General features: G+C 40.3%; 1 protein-coding gene and 1 pseudogene across 3 annotated transcripts in view; one reads left to right on the plus strand and one right to left on the minus strand.

Moving 5' to 3' along the window:
* RCOR1 (REST corepressor 1) overlaps positions 1–20270 on the minus strand; it is a 119785-nt gene that overhangs the window by 93218 nt on the left and 6297 nt on the right. The gene's annotated exons all lie outside the window — the stretch shown is intronic.
* LOC101324421 (ribosome biogenesis protein NSA2 homolog pseudogene) lies at positions 2857–3770 on the plus strand (annotated as a pseudogene).

A 20270-nucleotide genomic window follows, 5' to 3' on the forward strand; every position in this document is an offset into this window, starting at 1 on the left:
GCAAAGTAAGTCAGAAAGAGAAAGATAAATACCATATGATATCACTTATATGTGGAATCTAAAATACAACACATATGTAGAACCTATCTACAAACATAAACAGACTCACAGACCTAGAGAACAGACTTGTGGTTGCTGGGCGGGGCAGGGGGCGTTGGATGGAGTGGGAGGTTGGGATTAGCAGACGCAAACTATTATATACAGAATGGATAAACAATAAAGTCCTATCGTACAGCACAGAGAACTATACTGAATATCCTGTGATAAATCATAATGGAAAACAATATGGAAAAGAACATATATATATGTATAACTGAATCACTCTGCTGTACAGCAGAAACAATCAAACTTTGTGAAAGTCAAAGACAGAATCTTGAAAGCAAGAGAGAAATGACTCGTCGCATTCTAAGGATCCTCAATAAGATTATAAGCAGATTTCTCATCAGAAACTTTGGAGGCCAGAAGACAGTAAGTCAATATATTCAAAGTGCTAAAAGGAAAAAACCATCAACCAAAAAATCTTGTATCTGGCAAAACTGTTCTTTAAACAGGCTTAAAAAGGAAGGAAATTCTGACATATACTACAACATGGATGAATCTTGAGAACATTATGCCAAAGGAATTAAAAAAAAAAAAACAACTGTATGATTCCATTTATATGAGGTACTTAGAGCAGTCAAATTCAGAGAGACAGAAGGTAGGAGGGTGGGTGCCAGGGGCTGGGAGAGGAGGGAATGGAGCGTATTTAATGGGTATAGAGTTTCAATTTTACAAGATGAAAAGAGTTCTGGAGATGGAGGGCGGTGATGGTTGCACAACATCATGAATGTATTTAATACCCCGAACTGTGCACTTAAAAATGATTAAAGATGGTAAATTTTCTGTGTATTTTACCACAATAAAAAAAATTTGCAAACCAAAATAAAACCATTAAGAGAACAGTATTTTGAAAAAGAGCATATAACTACCAAGCTAAGGAGACAGGGTAGAATAATAATAAACACTAAATGCAAAAGAAGATCAAAGGAACAAGAAAGAAACAGAACAGGTGGGTCAAATAAATAGAAAGCTTTCAATCAGTAGATCTAACTACAAATATATGAGCAAATACTTAAAAGAAACTGTAAACGGTACTAAATGTCCTACATAAAAGCAAAAACTTCCTTTTAAGATTTGGATAAAAATGTATACAGACATACCTAAAACATAAGAATAAAGAAAGACTGAAAGCACAAAGATGAAAAGTCACTACGCAAACACTAACAAAAAGAAACTGGCGTAACTATATTGATATGAGGTAAGAAGCATTACAAGAGATACAGAGTGACTCCGTAATAAGGGGTTCAATCCTCCACAGCAACCTTTGGAGAAGCTTCAAAAAGCAGTAGTGAGTGGTATAATCTGATGACATCATATTCACTGTGGGTGTTTTTATGGAAGAGAAAAAAATGGTACAGGAGTGGCAATACAGAACAAGGAAGACATCCCACTTCCAAGCACAGTGATATGAGGAATGTAGGGGAAAAGGCAAGTACCACGTGAGAGGGCTGCAGGGGAAATAGTGCCATCAGGAGACAACGAATTTGCAGTAAGAACAAGAACGTGAGGAACATTCACAAAAGAAATTGAGGATTAGGGGGATTCTGCTGGTGTACCCTAAGTTTCAGAAGGCTCCGTGTAGAAGTGTCAAGAGAAGGTCCGGGGTGCGAGATGCGATCAGAAAAAAAATGTACAGTGTCTTAGAGATTAAAGCCTATAGAAGAAGGGGATGACCCAGGAATCCTGGCCTTCTTGGTGACTGATAACCAAGAAAAAAGAACATATGGGACTTCCCTGGTGGCCTAGTGGTTAGGATTCCAGGCTTTCACACCATGGCCCAGGTTCGATCCCTGGTCGGGGAACTGAGATCCCACAAGCCACACTGCACGGCCAAAAAGAAAAAGAAAAATTGAAAAGCACATAACGAGATCAATACCAATGGCAGAGAGCGACAGAGAAGCTAGGAGTGCTGAGGGAGGGGAAGGTGGGGTGAGGACCTCGCCAGGAACATCTGAAGTTCTGGGGCTTCCTTTCAGCTTCTGTTGAAGCCTCTAGGCTGGCAGAGTAGCAGTCTCACTCTGAGCAGAGGAACACTTTCTTGATCCCCTGAAAAAGGCTGCGCGACTCTGAGCTTGGATTTTAAAGAGCCAATAAATCTCTGGTAGCTACCAGAAGGAGGGTTATTCTCAGAGGAAGAAGTAGAGCTGGTTACACAGCCCTCCTCCAAAGTCCACCTCTAGAGTTCCTAACTGCCCCAGTTCCAGAAGATTTTACATTGTCTTTAATAGTGTTGTTAAGCACAATTATTCTATCCAAAGAAAATGTTACTTTTCTATGAATGGTAATGAGGGTAATGAGAGTTCACCAGTTCTGTGCCTTTGTATTTCATTCATTTATTTGTTCAAAAGATTTTTACTTTGTGCCAAGTATGTGCTGAACAATGTTCTAGACTCTGGGAATACAGCATAAACAAAAACCTGTGCCTTTATGGAGGTTAAGTTTTAGAACAGATGTTAAACAAATACGTACATTTATATTACGTTAGTAGGTACTATGAAAATAAGAAACAGTATACCAGGATAAGCGGGACTGGAGTGCAATGGAGGTTTTTTTTAAATAGGATGGGCAAAATATCTCCTCTGAATTATTCTTGCCCAAAATAATTTTAATCAGAAATTGATCAATTCTCTAAATTTAACCACCAGTTTATAGAAAACATAAAGGATAAAGGAACATGTTAAAAACAGTACAGGGGGTGGGTCTCTAAGACCAGAAAATTGAGAGCTTCTTCGCGCCCCGGCGGCTGCACCCGGTGGCTCGGCCGCCGTCAGCATGCCACAAAATGAATGTATCGAGTTACACCGTAAGCGGTATGGATATCGTTTGGATTACCATGAGAAAAAGAGAAAGAAGTAAGATCTAGAGGCTCATGAACGTTCAAAGAAGGCAAAAAAAATGACTGGTCGGAAAGCTAAGCTCTACCATAAACCGCCATGCTGAGAAAATACAAATGAAAAAGACTATTAAGATGCATGAAAAAAGAAACACCAAACAGAAGAACGATGAAAAGACTCCACAAGGAGCAGTACCTGCATATCTACTGGACAGAGAGGGACAGTCTCGAGCTAAAGTACTTTCCAATATGATCAAACAAAAACGAAAAGAGAAAGTGGGAAAATGGGAAGTCCCACTGCCCAAAGTTCGTGCCCAGGGAGAAACAGAAGTATTAAAAGTTATTCGAACAGGAAAGAGAAAGAAGAAAGCTTGGAAGAGGATGGTTACTGAAGTTTGCTTTGTTAGAGATGGCTTTACTCGAAAACCACCTAAATATGAAAGATTCATATTAGGCCAATGGGATTACGTTTTAAGAAGGCCCACGTAACACATCCTGAACTGAAAGCCACCTTCTGCCTGCCAATACTTGGTGTGAAGAAGAATCCCTCATCCCCACTATATACAACTTTGGGTGTTATTACCAAAGAAAGGTACTGTCATTGAGGTGAACGTGAGCGAGTTGGGCCTAGTGACACAAGGAGGCAAGGTCATCTGGGGAAAATATGCCCAGGTTACAAACAATCCTGAAAATGACGGATGCATAAATGCAGTCTTACTGGTTTGACAGCAGATACATACAAATAACTCCTTATAATTATTGAAGACTACACACCAATCAGGAAACCATTACTCTGATATTTCTGACTACTACCAATCAGCCTTACATGTCTACAGTCATCAAGAAAACTATTGTTTAAAAAAAAAAGTTAATGGCCTAGTTTAAAAAAAAAAAAACAGTACAGGGATGCAATCAGAAAATCCAGAATGAGGGAAACTCAACCAATCTAGTGGTTTTCTACAACTAAATTACAAGGGAAATCAAAAACAAAGACGAGAAAATCTACAAATTAAGATTTATATGTGTGCTTTTGGCCAAGATGGTAGCAGAGACCAGATTTACCCTCCTCCCTGAAAAATCCAGACAAACAAACAAAATATAAGAAACAATGGTCTTCCAGACAACGCACATCAGTGATCCTTGAAAGATGGGAAACAAGGGACTTCCCTGGTGGTCCAGTGGTTAAGAATCCACCTTCCAATGCAGGGGACGCGGGTTGGATCCCTGGTGGGAGAATTAAGATCCCACATGCTGCGGGGCAACTAAACCTGTGCACCACAAGGAGAGAGAAGCCTAGAAGCCCGCTTGGCGTAACTAGAGAGAAGCCCGCAGTGAAGAGCCCACACAGTCCAAAAAAAAAGAAAAAAGGGAAACAAAGGAGGTCAGCCCTACTGCTGTCCCAGCTTCCTGTTTGAGAGAGCTTCCAGGCCATGGAGCCAGGTCAGTGAAGTGAACCTTTATAAGCAGCCATGGGGATGACAAATAAGCATACTTTTTAAGTGTTCAATATCATTTGTCAGTAGTCAAATGTAAGTTAAAACCACAATATGGGGCTTCCCTGGTGGCGCAGTGGTTGAGAGTCCGCCTGCCGATGCAGGGGACTCGGGTTCGCGCCCCGGTCCGGGAAGATCCCACATGCCGCGGAACAGGTGGGCCCGTAAGCCATGGCCGCTGAGCCTGCGCGTCCGGAGCCTGTGCTCCGCAACGGGAGAGGCCACGGCAGTGAGAGGCCCGCATACCGCAAAAATATATATATATATATAAAATAATATGATACCACTACACACATATTAGAATGTCTAAAATTGAAAAGACTGACCATGGCACGTGTTAGTAAGGTTGTGGAGCAACTGGAATTCTCATACACGGCTGGTAAGAAGGTAAAATTATAAAACCACTTTGGGAAAGTCTGCAGTTTCTTAAAAAAATTAAGTATACAACTACTACATGATTCCATTCCTGAGCATTTACCCACAAGAGAAGGAAATATATGTTCACACACAGACCTGTACACAAATATTATTCACAGCAGCTTTATTTGTCATAGCCAAACAACGGAAATAACTCAAATGTCCATCAAGCGGTGAATGAATAAAAAAATTTCTGGTGTATCCATACAAGGTAATACTACTGAGCAATAAAAAAGTATAATCAAATGACACATGCAACAATGTGGATGAGTCTCAAATTAATTATGCTGAAAGAAGCCAGACAAGATAGTACATAATTTAAGATTCCATTTATATAAAACTCTAGAAAATGCAAACTAACCTACAGTGACAGAAAGCAAATCAGCGGCTGCTTGGGGGAGGAGAGGAAGGTAGGAGTAGTCACAAAGAGGCATGAGGAAATCTGGGGGTGGGGGGTGATGAGTATATTCAGTATCTTGATTGTGGTGATAATTTCACAGGTGTATACATATGTCAAAACTAATCAAACTGTGACTTCCCTGGTGGTGCAGTGGTTAAGAATCCGCCTGCCAATGCTGAGGACACAGGTTCGAGCCCTGATCCGGGAAGATCCCACATGCCACGGAGCAACTAAGCCCGTGCGCCACAACTACTGAGCCTGCGCTCTAGAGCCCACAACTACTAAAGTCCGCGTGCCTAGGGCCCGTGTGCCGCAACGAGAAGCTACTGCAATGAGAAGCCCGCACACCACAATGAAGAGTAACCCCCACTCACCGCAACTACAGAAAGCCTGCACGCAGCAACGAAGACCCAATGCAGCCAAAAATAAATAAATTTAAAAAAAAACTAATCAAACTGTACACTTTAAATATGACGTTTATGGAATGTCAATTATACCTCAATAAAGCTACTTTTTAATATTTTATTTATCAATTTATTTTGGCTGTACCAGGTCTTAGTTGCAGCACTTGGGATCTTAGTTACAGAGTGCAGGCCCTTAGTTGTGGCATGTGGACTTCTCAGTTGTGGCATGCATGTGGAATCTAGTTCCCCGACCAGGGATCGAACCCGGGCCCCCTGCATTGGGAACTCGGAGTCTTAACCACTGGACCACGAGGGAAGTCCCAATAAATCTTTTTTTAAAAAATAAATTTATTTATTTATTTATTTTTGGCTGTGTTTGGTCTTCGTTGCTGCAAGCAGGGGCTACTCTTCGTTGCGGTGCGCAGGCTTCTCATCGCGGCGGCTTCTCTTGTTGTAGAGCACAGGCTCTAGGCACTCGCGCTTCAATAGCTGTGGCACATGGGCTTCAGTAGTTGTGGCTCATGGGCGCATGGGCTTGGTTGCTCCGTGGCATGTGGGATCTTCCCAGACCAGGACTCGAACCCATGTCCCCTGCACTGGCAGGAGGATTCCTAACCACTGCGCCACCAGGGAAGTCCCAATAAACCTATTTTTTTAATGCAACATGTGCATCATGTTTGAATGCTGATCTAAACAACTATTTAAAAAGAGACAACTGGAGATTTAATTATACTAAGGAACAAATATTAATTTTATTTAACTGTGCTACCTGTGGTTAGATTTTTTGTTGTTATTGTCGTTTTTTATATTTAAAGACTTAATTGTTTTAGAGCAGTTCTAAGTTTACAGCAAAATCAAGAGGAAATTACAGAGATTTCCCATATACTTTCTGCCCCTACGCATGAATACCTTCTCCCATTATCAACATCCCCACCAGAGTGGGACATTTGTTACCACTGACGAATCTATGTTGACACATCATAATCACACAAAGTCCATAGCACACTAGGGTTCACTTTTGGTGGTGTACACTTTATGAGTCTGGACAAACGTATAATGACGTGTATCCATTACTATGGTATCCTAGAGTATTTTCCCTGCCCTAAAAATCCTCTGTGTTCTGCCTAATCATTCCTCCTCCTCCTCTAACCTCTGGCAACCACTGATCTTTTTACTGTCTATGTAGTTTTGCTTTTTCCAGAATATCACATAGTTGAAAGAACACAGTATGACGCTAGACTGTCTGTATTTTAGGGATAACATACTTACAGATGGATAGGTAGGTAGGTCAAGACAGGCCTCATTGAGAAGGTAACACTTAACCAAAGATTTGTAAGAAGGAAAGGAGATAAAAGTCATAAAAGTAATACAAGAACCAGACTAAGTAGGTCTTGTAAGGTCGTTGTGAAGTCTTTCACTTTTACCCTAAATGAAACACGGGCCACTGTGAGGTTCTTAGCAGTAGAGAAACATACTGACTTACATTTTAACATGTGGAAGCAGAAGACTTACTAGAAGGCAACCTCAGTAATTAAAGTTATAGATGATGATGGCTTATAGGAGGACAGCTGCAGTGGAGGCAAGTAAGAAGCAATCATATTCTCCAAGCTAGCAGAGATGGTCTGTAGGCAGGGATACGAAAATGATATAGGCAGTTCCCACCCTCAATGGGCAGTGGCGAAGACGTAGAAGCTAATACTTACCTAAAGATAGAGAAGTACTACGACAGAAGTAAGTAACAAGGTACAACAGGAAGACAGACGAGGTGAACGCAACTTAGAGGAGAGATGGGAGAAGAGTCCATGATATTCTCCATAAATGTTGCCTGAATTATGATGTGCAGGTATCCCAACCTCAAAGCTGCTACATCCCCTGTTCAGGGGACGGCACCACCAATCACCAAGTCACTACAGCCAAAGTCCTAGGAGCTGTCGACGCCTCCTTGTACCCCACATTAAACCTATCATTACAGTCTGTCTACTGTAACCGCTTTAGAGCTTTCCAACACAACCTCATTTCCCTCCTACCCCCACGGCATCCCCTCACCAGAACTTGACTCCATGAGGGCTGGTATGTCTAGTCTGTTCACAGTGCCTACAAAGGTGTCTGGCACATAGTACATGCTCGTTTACAAGTTTCTAAATAAATAAGTGGTCTTCTCTACCTTCCGTTAATTCATTCCCACAAGCTCTCCTCATCACACCCAATGATCTTTCCAAACTGCAATCACATTCACAGCACTCTGTGGCTTAAAACTCTCCAGCCTTGCTCAATGAAGAGCAATGACTCCTAAGTGGGGCAGTGTAGCTTTAAAACACATGGTCAGTACGGCAGGTAGTATTTCACAAAAATATTACACTATTGCTTCCATAACACAAACATTAATGTGTTATTTTTAAGAGACATAAGTCTTAAACGGTTATTAAAGCTCGTTTAATTTTGCACAGCAATGGGAATCACTGACAAATGGTTATTAAAAATCACTTAGGGCTTCCCTGGTGGTGCAGTGGTTGAGAGTCCGCCTGCTGATGCAGGGGATACGGGTTCGCGCCCCGGTCTGGGAAGATCCCACATTTCGCTGAGTGGCTGGGCCCGTGAGCCATGGCCACTGAGTCTGCGCATCCGGAGCCCGTGCTCCGCAACGGGAGAGGTCACAACAGTGAGAGGCCCGCATACACCAAAAAAAAAAAAAAAAAAAAAAAAAAAAATCACTTAATTTTGCAGAGCAAAGGGAACCATTGAAAAAACGAAACAAGAACCTACAGAATGGGAGAAAATATCTGCAAGTGATGCGACCAACAAGGGGTTAATATCCAAAATATACAAACATCTCATACAACTCAGTATCAAAGAAAACCAAACAACCCAAGCAAAAAATGGGCAGAAGACCTGAATAGACATTTTTCCAAAGAAGACATACAGATGGCCAACAGGCACACGAAAAGATGCTCAACATCACTAATTATTAAAGAAATGCAAATCAAAACCACAGTGAGGTAACTCCTCACACCAGTCAGAATGATCAACAAAAAGTCTACAAACAACAAATGCTGGAGAGGGTAGACAGAAAAGGGAACCCTGGTGCACTGTTGGTGGGAATGTAAATTGGTGCAGCCACTATGGAAAACAGTATGGAGGGTCCTTAAAAAACTAAAAATAGAACCACCACATGATTCAGCAATTCCACTCCAGGGTATATCTCCAAAAGCACAGAAAACACTAATTCAAAAAGATACATGAAAAAAAAAATATATATATGCATCCAGTGTTCCTAGAAGCACTATTTACAATAGTCAACACTTGGAAGCAACCCAACTGCCCATCAACAGACAATATGATTAAGAAGATGTCAAACTCTCTCTCTCTCTCTCTCTCTCTCACACACACACACACACACACACACACACACACACACACAGGAATATTACTCAGCCATAAACTATGAAATACTGCCATTTGCGGCAACTTGATGGACCTAGATAATATTATGCTTAGTGAAATAAATCAGACAGAGAAAGACACACTATAATATCACTTACATATGGAATCGAAAAAATAATACAAATGTATATGAAAAACAGAGACAGACTCACAGATATAGAAAACAAACTCATGGTTACCAAAGGGGAGAGGGAAGGGGGGAGGGAAAAATTAGAGGTATGGAATTAACAGATACAAAATACTATATATAAAATAGATAAGCAACAAGGAGTTACTGAGAGCACAAAGCATTATAACCATTATCTTGTAACAACTCACAATGTAGTATAACGTGCAAAAATACTGAATCACTATGCTGTACACCTGAAACTAACACAATATTGTAAATCAACTATACTTTAATTAAAATATAATAGGGGTCTTCCCTGGGGGTGCAGTGGTTAAGAATCCACTTGCCAATGCACGGGACACAGGTTCGAGCCCTGGTCCAGGAAGATCCCACATGCCACGGAGCAACTAAACCCGTGCGCCACAACCACTGAGCCTGAGGTCTAGAGCCCACAAGCCACAACTACTGAAGCCCATGTGCCTAGGGCCCGTGCTCCACAACAAGAGAAGCCACCGCAATGAGAAGCCCGCGCACTGCAATGAAGAATAGCCCCTGCTCGCCACAACTAGAGAAAGCCTGCGTGCAGCAACGAAGACCCAATGCAGCCAATAAATAAATAAATAAATAAATAAAATAGGGAGTCCCCTGGTGGCCTAGCGGTTAGGACTCCGCACTTTCACTGCTGTGGCCCAGATTCAAACCCTGGTCAGGGAACTGAGATCCCACAAGCCACACGACGTGGCCAAAAAATAAATAAAAACATTTAAACAACATTTAAAATAAATTCCAAATGGAGGATGACTGCTAGTTGAGTAGAGGGTTTCTTTGGGGGTGATAAAAACGAAATTAGACAGTGGTAACAGTTGTACAACTCTGTGAATATACTAAAAACTGCCAAACTGTACACTTAAAAGAGAGTGAATTTTATGGTGCGTGAATTGTATCTTAGTAAAGCTATTATTTAAAAATAAAATAAGCTCCTTAGCTTGGCACACAAGGCCCTTGTGATCTGTCATGTGCCTACCTCTATAGTCTCACCTTCCACCACTTTCCTGATTGCTTCCCCAAGCCTCAATTGTATCAAACTTCCTCAAAAATGTCACATCCTCTCTACCCACAGGATCTAAACATATGGATCCCTCAGCCTGGAGAGCTTCCCTTCATATGCCCTTCAAGACCTACCTAAGGATCACCTCGGGAAAGCCCTCCCATCCAATTTCAACCACCTCACCTCATCCCACCATGTCCCCAGGCTGTCAGAGCACAGGCATACTTTATCACACAGCACTCACGTACACCAGACGAGACATTTTATGACTACTGGATATAGTAAGTATTCAATAAATAAGTCTAATATACAACTTCATTTTCTGTAATGTGGAAAAGCAAATTTACTAAACTTTAGCCAAAAAAGTTTTTTTTGGCTAAAGCAAAGATGACAAAAATCTTACAATTATAGGGACTTCCCTGGTGGCCCACTGGTTAAGAATCCGCCTACCAATGCAGGGAACACAGGTTAGAGCCCTGGTCCAGGAAGATCCCACATGCTGCGGAGCAACTAAGCCCGTGAGCCACAACTACTGAGCCCACGTGCCACAACTACTGAAGCCTGCGCGCCTAGAGCCTGTGCTCCGCAACAAGAGAAGCCACCGCAATGAGAAGCCCGTGCACCACAACAAAGAGTAGCCCCCGTTCGCTGCAGCTAGAGAAAGCCTGCACGTGGCAACGAAGACCCAACGCAGCCAGAAATTTAAAAATACAATAAGTAAAAAAAAAAATCTTACAATTATTAAACCTGGTTGCCAGACATACAGGACTCATTAATATTTCTATTGTTTTCTACATGTTCAAATTATTCATAAGCAAAAAAGCAAACTCATTAATGTTTAGGAAAACTATGTAAGTGTAAAATCCTGTAACAGAGAGAAAAATTAGTGTTCTTAGACCACCATACATAAAAGGAGTCCATCGTTTTCACACACGAGTTCCTAAAAGTATGTACAAAAGTGCAATGTGTACAAAGCAAGACAATAGATGTGTCAGAGGGGAATTACGTTCCTGAAAAGCTAAAACTAAAAAACACCTAATTACATCTCATCTTACTTTTTCCAGAGCATAATTCCAATTTCATACATGTTCTTAAATTGGTTTTTTCCTTCACAATTAAACACAGTCCACCAATGAATGTGTCTAATTGAGGCAAAAGTTGCATGCTTATAGAATGCCTAATGATTATTAGCTTTGTCTTAACTGCATTAAAGTCTGCAGAACTTAAACTTCAAATCACTGGTATCAACACTTTCACTTTGCTACTGCTACTTGTTCTTAATAAGATAGAAAGTGTGGTTTCAAAACTTTTTTACAGCAATACAACTCTTACTTTAAAAATGATCTAGAAACTTAAAATGCAAAACTAAATAAAAGCTCAGCTACTCCAGCTTCTACCCCGCTTTAGCAGGGTGAGGGGCCTGCATGCCCACCCCCAACCTCTCTGCTCCACTAACAATACTGTACAAAAATGGCAATGCCATGGAAACTGACCCATTGCCAAGCAAGCAGAACACCAGCAAGGACTCAAAATGATAGTTCATCAGTTATATAAAACCCTAATTCAGTTTAGGAGGATCAATATATGGCATATGAAAGCGCCAGATGTTCAAAATCTAAAAGGCATCGAGCTGAAAATGACTAGGAAACAATAAAAATTCTGTAAGAAGTGCTTCAAAAGGAACACACACACACAAATACTTACTACATCTCAGCAAGATGGAAGCCTAAGACAGTCCAAGAATGAGATATTTCCTAAATTATACTTTTCAAAGAGAAAAGTATACTTTTCTCTGAAAAAGTATACTTTTCTCTGAAAAAGTATTCGTTCTTATTAGAACGAATACTTTTTAAATAATATATTTTATAAAGAATAGTGAACTCAAAAAAAAAATCCTGCTTTGGAAAATTCTGGCTAGAATCATCAGATTTCAATGAGTAGGCAGACTAAGCACTCTATCATGAACACTGAAATGAACAGTGGCTATATGAAAACATAAAATTTGATATTCTGGTTTCTAAAAGCATTATTATTATTCTATTTACAGAATGCTTCCATGAACATAAACCCCAAACTTAAAAGTTTAAAAGCCACAACAAGCCAAAGCAATTTGCAGAAGAAACAACAAAGCTGAGGGTTATCATGTTCCCTGATTTCAAACTACATTACAAAGCTACAGTAATCAAAAGAGTATGGTACTGGCCCCAAAACAGGGACACAGATAAATGGAACAGAATAGAGAGCCCAGAAATAAGCCTACATTTATACAATCAATTAATCCACAACAAAGGAGACAAGAATATGCAATAGGGAAAAGACAGCCTCTTCAATAAATGGTGTTGGAAAAATCATGCAGCTACATGCAAAAGAATCAAACTGGACCACTTTCTCACACCACATACAAAAATAAACTCAAAAATGGATTAAAGACTTAAATGTACGACCTGAAACCATACAACTCCTAGAAAAAAATACAGGCAGTACACTCTGGTTGCCAGAAGGGATGGGGTGGGGGGTGGGTGAAATAGGTAACAGGGATTAACAGGCACAAACCTCCAGTCATGGGGATGTAATATACAGCATAAGGAATATGGTCAATAATATTGTAATAACTTTGTATGGGGAAAGATGGTTACTAGACTTATCCTGGTGATCATTTCATAATGTGTGCAAATATCAAATCATTATGTAGTATACGTGAAACTAACATAACATTGTACATTAACTATATTTCAATTAAAAAAAAAAAAAAGCCTTAACAGCTTCAAGAAGAAACGAAATAGATTAGGGGTAAATGATAACATGTAAATGTGTACTAATGTTTTCTTTAAAAAAGGAAATATAACCAATTCCTCTACTTTTCTTTTTTAAAAAATCTAGACTTCTGCTTCCAGCCAAGGTGGGGTGACATGAACCAGATTTACCCTGTCATTATGAACAACTAAAAATGAACATACAAAGCAACAGTCTTCAAGACACTGGACACCAAGCAACAGAGTACAACGATCCCTGAGAGATAGGAAACGAACGAAGTAAATCCTACAACTGTCCCGGTTTATTGCCTGGAGAGAGTTTCCAACTGGCAGCACAGGGAGAGAGAACCCAGGGAAAGTCAGGCAATCTCCCCAAGTTTAGGAGGCAAACTTAGGCCAAGGAAGCCAGGGCAGCTAGAGTTTGTAGGGCAGGACACCAGAAAAGAGAGAGCTGCACAGAAAGAGAACTCCAGAGATCTCCTCTTTGTGTATTCAGCATAGTACTGATCAGCACATGCCTCTGAAGAAAATACTTGAGGTATCTGAATAAAGAACTACTCAAAAGAATAAAAAGAATAATCCATGAGGCTCACACAGGGCCAAGAAGAGTGCCTATTCCCAACAGCCAGAGTGGAAAACCTCAGAATTAAAGGACTATTGGGTAGAGTAAGTACTCAGAAGGGTTTTGGCTCAGTAGTGGGAAATAATTAGCCCTAGACTAAATGCTGCTCTGATCCCACCTAACAAAGCTTAAAAGCAAGATCTGAAATGAACAAACCATGTCTAAGGAACTTAACCATGTTCCAGAACAAAGCGCAAGAATATTTATAGGAATATAGATACCCAGCATCCAAAGTAAAATTCATAATGTCTGGCATCCAAACAAAAATTACCAAACAAGCAAAGAAACAGGAAAAGACAACCCATAATGAGGAAGAAAATCAATCAGTTGACACCAACTCAGAAATGAGGTGGATGGGAGAATTAGTAGACCAGGGCATTAAAACAATTACAACTGTACTGCAAAGTGTTTGAGAAGTTTGAGGCAAGGCTAGGTATGCTCAGGAGACATGAGATACATTTAAAAAGCCCAAATCACACCTGAAACTATCACAACACTGTTAGTCAATTATACTTCAATAAAAAAATGAAAACATTTTTAAAAGACCCAAATCAAACTTCTAGATATGAAACCTGGAAGATGAAAAAAATACATGTATTAACAGCACATTAGACGCTACAAAAGAAAGACTGGCAAACGTAAAGATATAGCAATAGAAAGCATTCAAAATGAAAGAGAGGGGCTTCCCTGGCAGTGCAGTGGTTAAGAATCTGCCTGCCAGCGGGCAACATGGGTTTGAGCCCTGGCCCGGGAAGATCCCACATGCTGCGGAGTAACTAAGCCCACGCGCCACAACTACTGAAGCCCGCACACCTAGAGCCTGTGCTCCGCAACAAGAGAAGCCACCACAATGAGAAGCCTGCACACTGCAGTGAAGAGTAGCCCCAGCTCGCTGCAACTAGAGAAAAGCCCGTGCGCAGCAACAAAGACCCTACGCAACCAAAAATAAATAAAATAAACAAATTTATTTTACAAAAAGAAAGAAAAAGACTGAACAGAGCATCAGTAAGCAGTGGGACTTCAAACAGCCTAATATATGCACACCTGTGTATGTGTAAATATGTATAGTTTATGTCAATTAAACCTCAATAAAGCTGTTTTAAAAACCTAACCTTTTCAGGGCTTCCCTGGTGGCAAAGTAGCTAAGAATCCACCTGCCAATGCAGGCGACACAGGTTCAAGCCCTGGTCCGGAAGGATCCCACATGCCGCAGAGCAACTAAGCCCATGCTCCACAACTGCTGAGCCTGCGCTATAGAGCCCAAGAGCCACAACTACTGAGCCCTCGTGCCTCAACTACTGAAGCCAACGCGCCGCAACTACTGAGCCTACATGCCGCAACTACTGAAGCCTGCGTGCCTAGAGCCCTTGCTCCGCAACAAGAGAAGCCACCACAATGAGAAGCCCGCGTACCGCAATGAAGAGTAGCCCCCGCTCACCACGACTAAAGAAAGCCCGTGCAGCAAGAAGACCCAACGCAGCCATAAATAAATAAATGAAAATAAAGATCCCTTTAAAAAAAAAAAAAAAGGCTGAGCCTTCATATTGTTGATTTTTTAAGTCCTACATTTATCTTCAATATAGCCTTATATCTTAATCATCCTTTTGGTTTAATTAGGTACTAAATAACCACCTCAAAAAACAAACCTCTCCAAGCTTTCAATTTCTACTTGCTTTCTCAAGAAGCCTGTTTTGAATACCTTAATAGCAATATTTTAACAAATACTCCACTAGAGGAATTCAGTACACAGCCATCATAATATTTATCGGCTGTTCCAATATCACATTTCATCATGCACCTTGATTAAAGGGGCAAAACTACTGAACTAATTATAAAAAACAAAGCTTTCATCAGAACCTCTAGATCAGTGCTGTCCAACAGCACTTTCTGGGATAATGGAAATGTCCTACTCGGCGCCATCCAATACAGCAGCCAATAGCTACATACTTGAAATGTAGCTAGTGTGACAACTGAATTTTTAATTTTATTTGATTTTAATAAATTTAAATTTAAATAATTATAGATCGGGGCTTCCCTGGTGGCGCAGTGGTTGCGAGTCCGCCTGCCGATGCAGGGGACGCGGGTTCGTGCCCCGGTCTGGGAAGATCCCACGTGCCGCGGAGCGGCTGCGCCCGTGAGCCATGGCCGCTGAGCCTGCGCGTCCGGAGCCTGTGCTCCGCAACGGGAGAGGCCACAACAGTGAGAGGCCCGCGTACCGCAAAAAAAAAAAAAAAATTATAGACCACTAGTGGCTATATTACTGGACAGCACAGCTCAAGACAATTTAAAAGAAAATCTAGATTGAAATTCTTAAGAAAGATTAGCATTTTCAAAATAATTTTTTAACATTTACAGCTTATATATATTAATTTTTAAATTAATAAACATTATAAAATCATAAACACAGAAAAACTCCTATTTTTAAGGCTTGGCTCAAAGGACCACTTCACCTAAAACTTCTTCCTGGTTTCTTCAATGGCCCTCCTCCACCCCAGGGTCAGGTGACCCCGCCTCACCATGCCTCACAGCACCCTCTGTGTGCTCTCATCAGTGATGGGGTGGCGGGGGGGTGGGAAAGGGGAAGTAGACGCTTAAGGGAGATGAGGTTTTCTCTTGGGATGATGAAAACACTTTGGAACTAGATGGTGTGGGTGGTGGGTGCACACAATGTAAATGTACTAAATGCCACTGAATTCTTCACGTTAAAATGGTTAATTTTATGTCATATGAATTCACCTTGATAAAAATAAATTTTTAAGAATGCATCTAAGATGTGTATCTCTAATTCATACAAATTCATTACTAAAAAGGCACAGAAAACAGGGAAAACCAGCTTTTAAATGCAACTTTAAAGCTCATTTTTTCCCTTGGGTTTCCATTTTTTAACTAAACTTGGTGCTTAATTATTAACTGTCCATTACAAAATGCCTATTCAAGGTAAGTCAGTCAGTGCACACAAATGTTATTAAATGCAGAACCACATTCAGCTACATCAAATGAGAAGAGAAACCTTTAGATATTTAAACCGAATTGGTGGCTCAAAAAACTAAGAAAGCAGAAGCACATGACACCACCAAGACTTTATGGAACCGAGTAAGACCAGACTAGCCAAGTACTTACCCTACTCTTCTTACCATCCTGATCGCCCTATATCCACACTAAGTCTGAAAGCAGAACTAGCCCAAGCCCAGAAGCTTCTATGTCAGTAAAGCAGGATCTGCAATCTTCAGTAAGATTATGTATGTGTGTAAAACAGCACAGTTTAAGTGAACAGAATGTTTAACCAACGCCCAAAATTTTAATTAACCTTTTCAGGCATAAATAGGGCCATCAGGTAGTATTTCTTAGTCACTAGATGAAACTGCTGAAAAGGATAACCATGGCCAAACTTGAGGATCAGAGACTCACCCAAGTGCCCTCGGTAAATGTACAAGGCAAACCTTGGGGTTCTGGGCAGACAAAAACTAGTCCTTAGTTAACTTACACTATGATCAAATCAAACATGGCAAACTTCACAAACAGAATAAAGCTTACAATTTTCTTTAAGTATACTCTGGTCTTTGAAAAATAGAATACAATTCACCAATATATACTTTGGGGATTTTGGGGGAGGCAGGGCAGGGTTAGTTTGGTTTTTGTTTTTTTGATGGGGGAGGAAGGATGGGAATAATATGCAAGGGAGGAGAATTAGTTGTTGAACAACACTAACCAGATAGCTGTATGGGTGAAACTAAGGGGTTTTTTTTAAATGCTCTCTTAGATATTTTAATTTGTGTATCTTTTCACACTTTATTAAGACCTGGTTCTTAAATTCATTCCACAGCTCAAGTTCAGTGCGAATCTGCAGAAAAACATATGGGGGGGATAGATATTTAAAAGTTATACTCAACTGTTAAACTAAAGGGTAACCAAAATAACAGGGTCCATTGTAACCTTATGTCATCCAATCGCAAGAAATCGCTCCCCTCAAAAAAAACAATTGTATTTTACACTCTGAAAATGACTATTGTGACATACATGGAGTAAAGCAATTCATTCCAATTTGCCCCAGTCAACCAAGCCAGATACCTCCCATTTCATTTGTGTTTTCACTTCCAGAAAGAGGGGGAATGTAATTGGACATGAAGCAGGCTCTGGCAACCCTAAACATAAAACTCCACAATACCTGGGACCACATGGAAATGACTAAGCAATTGATCCAATAAAGTATTGCTCCTAAGTGTTTTTTCTTAAAGAGGATTTCTGGCTGGCTCTCCCTGAAATACACTAGATAGAAATCTGACAGCAACTTACACTTAATGCGATCTTGGTGTTTTTCCTTTCTTAGTGACATATAAAATAATGGTGCTTCCGACAACAGATGGCATCTTAGAATGGGTTACCTTGGGCAAGTTACTAGGTTGAACCATAACAATCAGCCTCTCCATGCCTCTGTTTCCTCAGATGGAAAATGGTGATAACAACTTTACCTGATATGACTGTTTTGATCGTTGTGTTAAATCATTAATAGGTATAAAGTGTTCAAACCAGTCTGGCACACAGCCAGCACTACACTAACCTGGCACTGACAAATCATTCCTTCAAGGGTCTTCTATTAGCTGCACCTCCCCATGCACACACTCGCCCACTCGCTTATCATCAGTGACAAACCCATAAGACAGCTGAATTTGGTTTTAGTCCACAGCACGTTAACCTGTTATAGGAAACTAACTGACCATCGTGGAAACTAAAGCTGTAACTTTAACCTCTAACTGGTATGCTGTTATAACTAGATGCTGGACAGAAATTAAATCAGAGCTTTTCAAGTCATCTGGTACTGAAATTTAGGTCAATCGGTTAATAATTAGTACACCAAATGAACTGAATAAAGTTGAAACATAACAAAAAAAGATGTGTCAATTCTCAGTGACATTCATCTTAAACCAGGAGTCCTAGTGACAATTATTATAGGAGCTATGTACCAAGTCCAGTCTCTGAGCAGAAACATATCCAACCAGGGATATATTTTTATTCCTTCCTGAAAAGAAACTCAATCAACCCCCATACTAGAGAGAAAACAAAAAACTCTACATATGTAACCCTAATAAAGGATCAGTATCCAAATATATAAAGAACTCCCACAAATCAGTAAGAAAAAGAACACCCTACAGAAAAAGAGCAGAAGGTATATTCACAGAAGGAAACCAAGTAGCCAAAAAAACATATAATAAAAGCACACTTAACCTCACCAGTAATTTAGAAAAATGCCAACATAAACCACAAAAAGACAGTACTGCAAAAAGTTAATAAACCTAACACCTTAGTGAAAATTGGGTGAAGGAAAGGAATTTTCTGTGCCTGTTAGTGGCAATGTACTTGTTTGGAAAACACCAAAGCAAATGAATATGCACAAATAATTCCATTTACAAAAAGACTTTGACAATAACAAAACATATTGCTTTTCACACATAAGTACGTACTGAAGTACAAAAACACACATGGGCATTCTGCCGGCCTTGAGAGCGTGCCACTCAGATCTCCCTTCAAGAGAGAAAGAGCTGAGAGAAGTGTAATTAGCTGACAGCCCCAGCTGCCCAGCACCTTTGGGGTCCACTGCAGCATTCATAGCAACGCCAGGCCAACGACTGAACACAGCCGGCATTCTAGGGCAGGCCCTTTCCTGCCTAATGCACTCTAACAATCTGTGCTCCGGCTGCACTGCAATCTGAGGCTCCCGGGTCCAATAATCAATCATCCTTCTTTCTGTTTGCCTTCACAGGTGTCACACCTGCACCCATTCTGAAGGCTTTGCCACCTAACCTTCTTCCTCTCCTCTCTATCTTCACAGGCATTTACCCCTGTGACACTCTTGCACGGCTAATTCTATCTTGGCATCTGCTTCACAGAGGATGCAAACTACCACAGGGATAACAAAAATCAACTTCCAATTAGTGAAGGCAGGAGTGGAAGAATTAGCCTCTACCTGCACCTGACGCAAATATGCCCTAATATCAACAGTGTTTAATCACAGTGGTGGGCATGTAACTGTAGATATTCTTTTTTATTTGAATGGGTTTTTAAAATAACTCTATCTTTACAATGCTATCCTACCTTATGATAATTTGCAAAGACATTCCAACATCTAACCACTATCTAATCACTTCAATTTTAGGAATTTAACTCTTACTCCTGGTTCTAAAATCATGCACCCGTATTACCGTTCCCAATTATTGTATGCAGTAACAATGCTCTAAAACATTAAGAGTTTTAAGTTTGGCTTCATTGGCCTCAAGTCTACCTGGAGATACGTTTAATGACTGAAAGACAAATACAAGTCACTTTGTCTCCGCAGGCCTTACTTTCCTCATCTAGAACACAGGAAGGCTGGACTGGGCGGACACTACAATTTTCTCTCTCATTACTCCAAGGAAGGGAAAATCCAGAAATTTCAAAGAATTATGTCTACTGTGCGATTTTTACTAAGATCATCATCTTTAAAGAATTTGACTAATTTGAAAAAAAATAGTTTTAGGGTTTACTGTCAACATTTCATTTAAATGACATTTTAATGTTATTTTAAAATATGTCTCAAACATTTTAGCAAAACACCTTTTGTCACCTTAAACCATTCTATTTTTTAAATACTTTTTTTAAAATCAACAACAGAAAACA

The sequence above is a fragment of the Tursiops truncatus genome, chromosome 2 (genome assembly GCF_011762595.2).
Source record: "Tursiops truncatus isolate mTurTru1 chromosome 2, mTurTru1.mat.Y, whole genome shotgun sequence".
NCBI lineage: Eukaryota > Metazoa > Chordata > Mammalia > Artiodactyla > Delphinidae > Tursiops > Tursiops truncatus.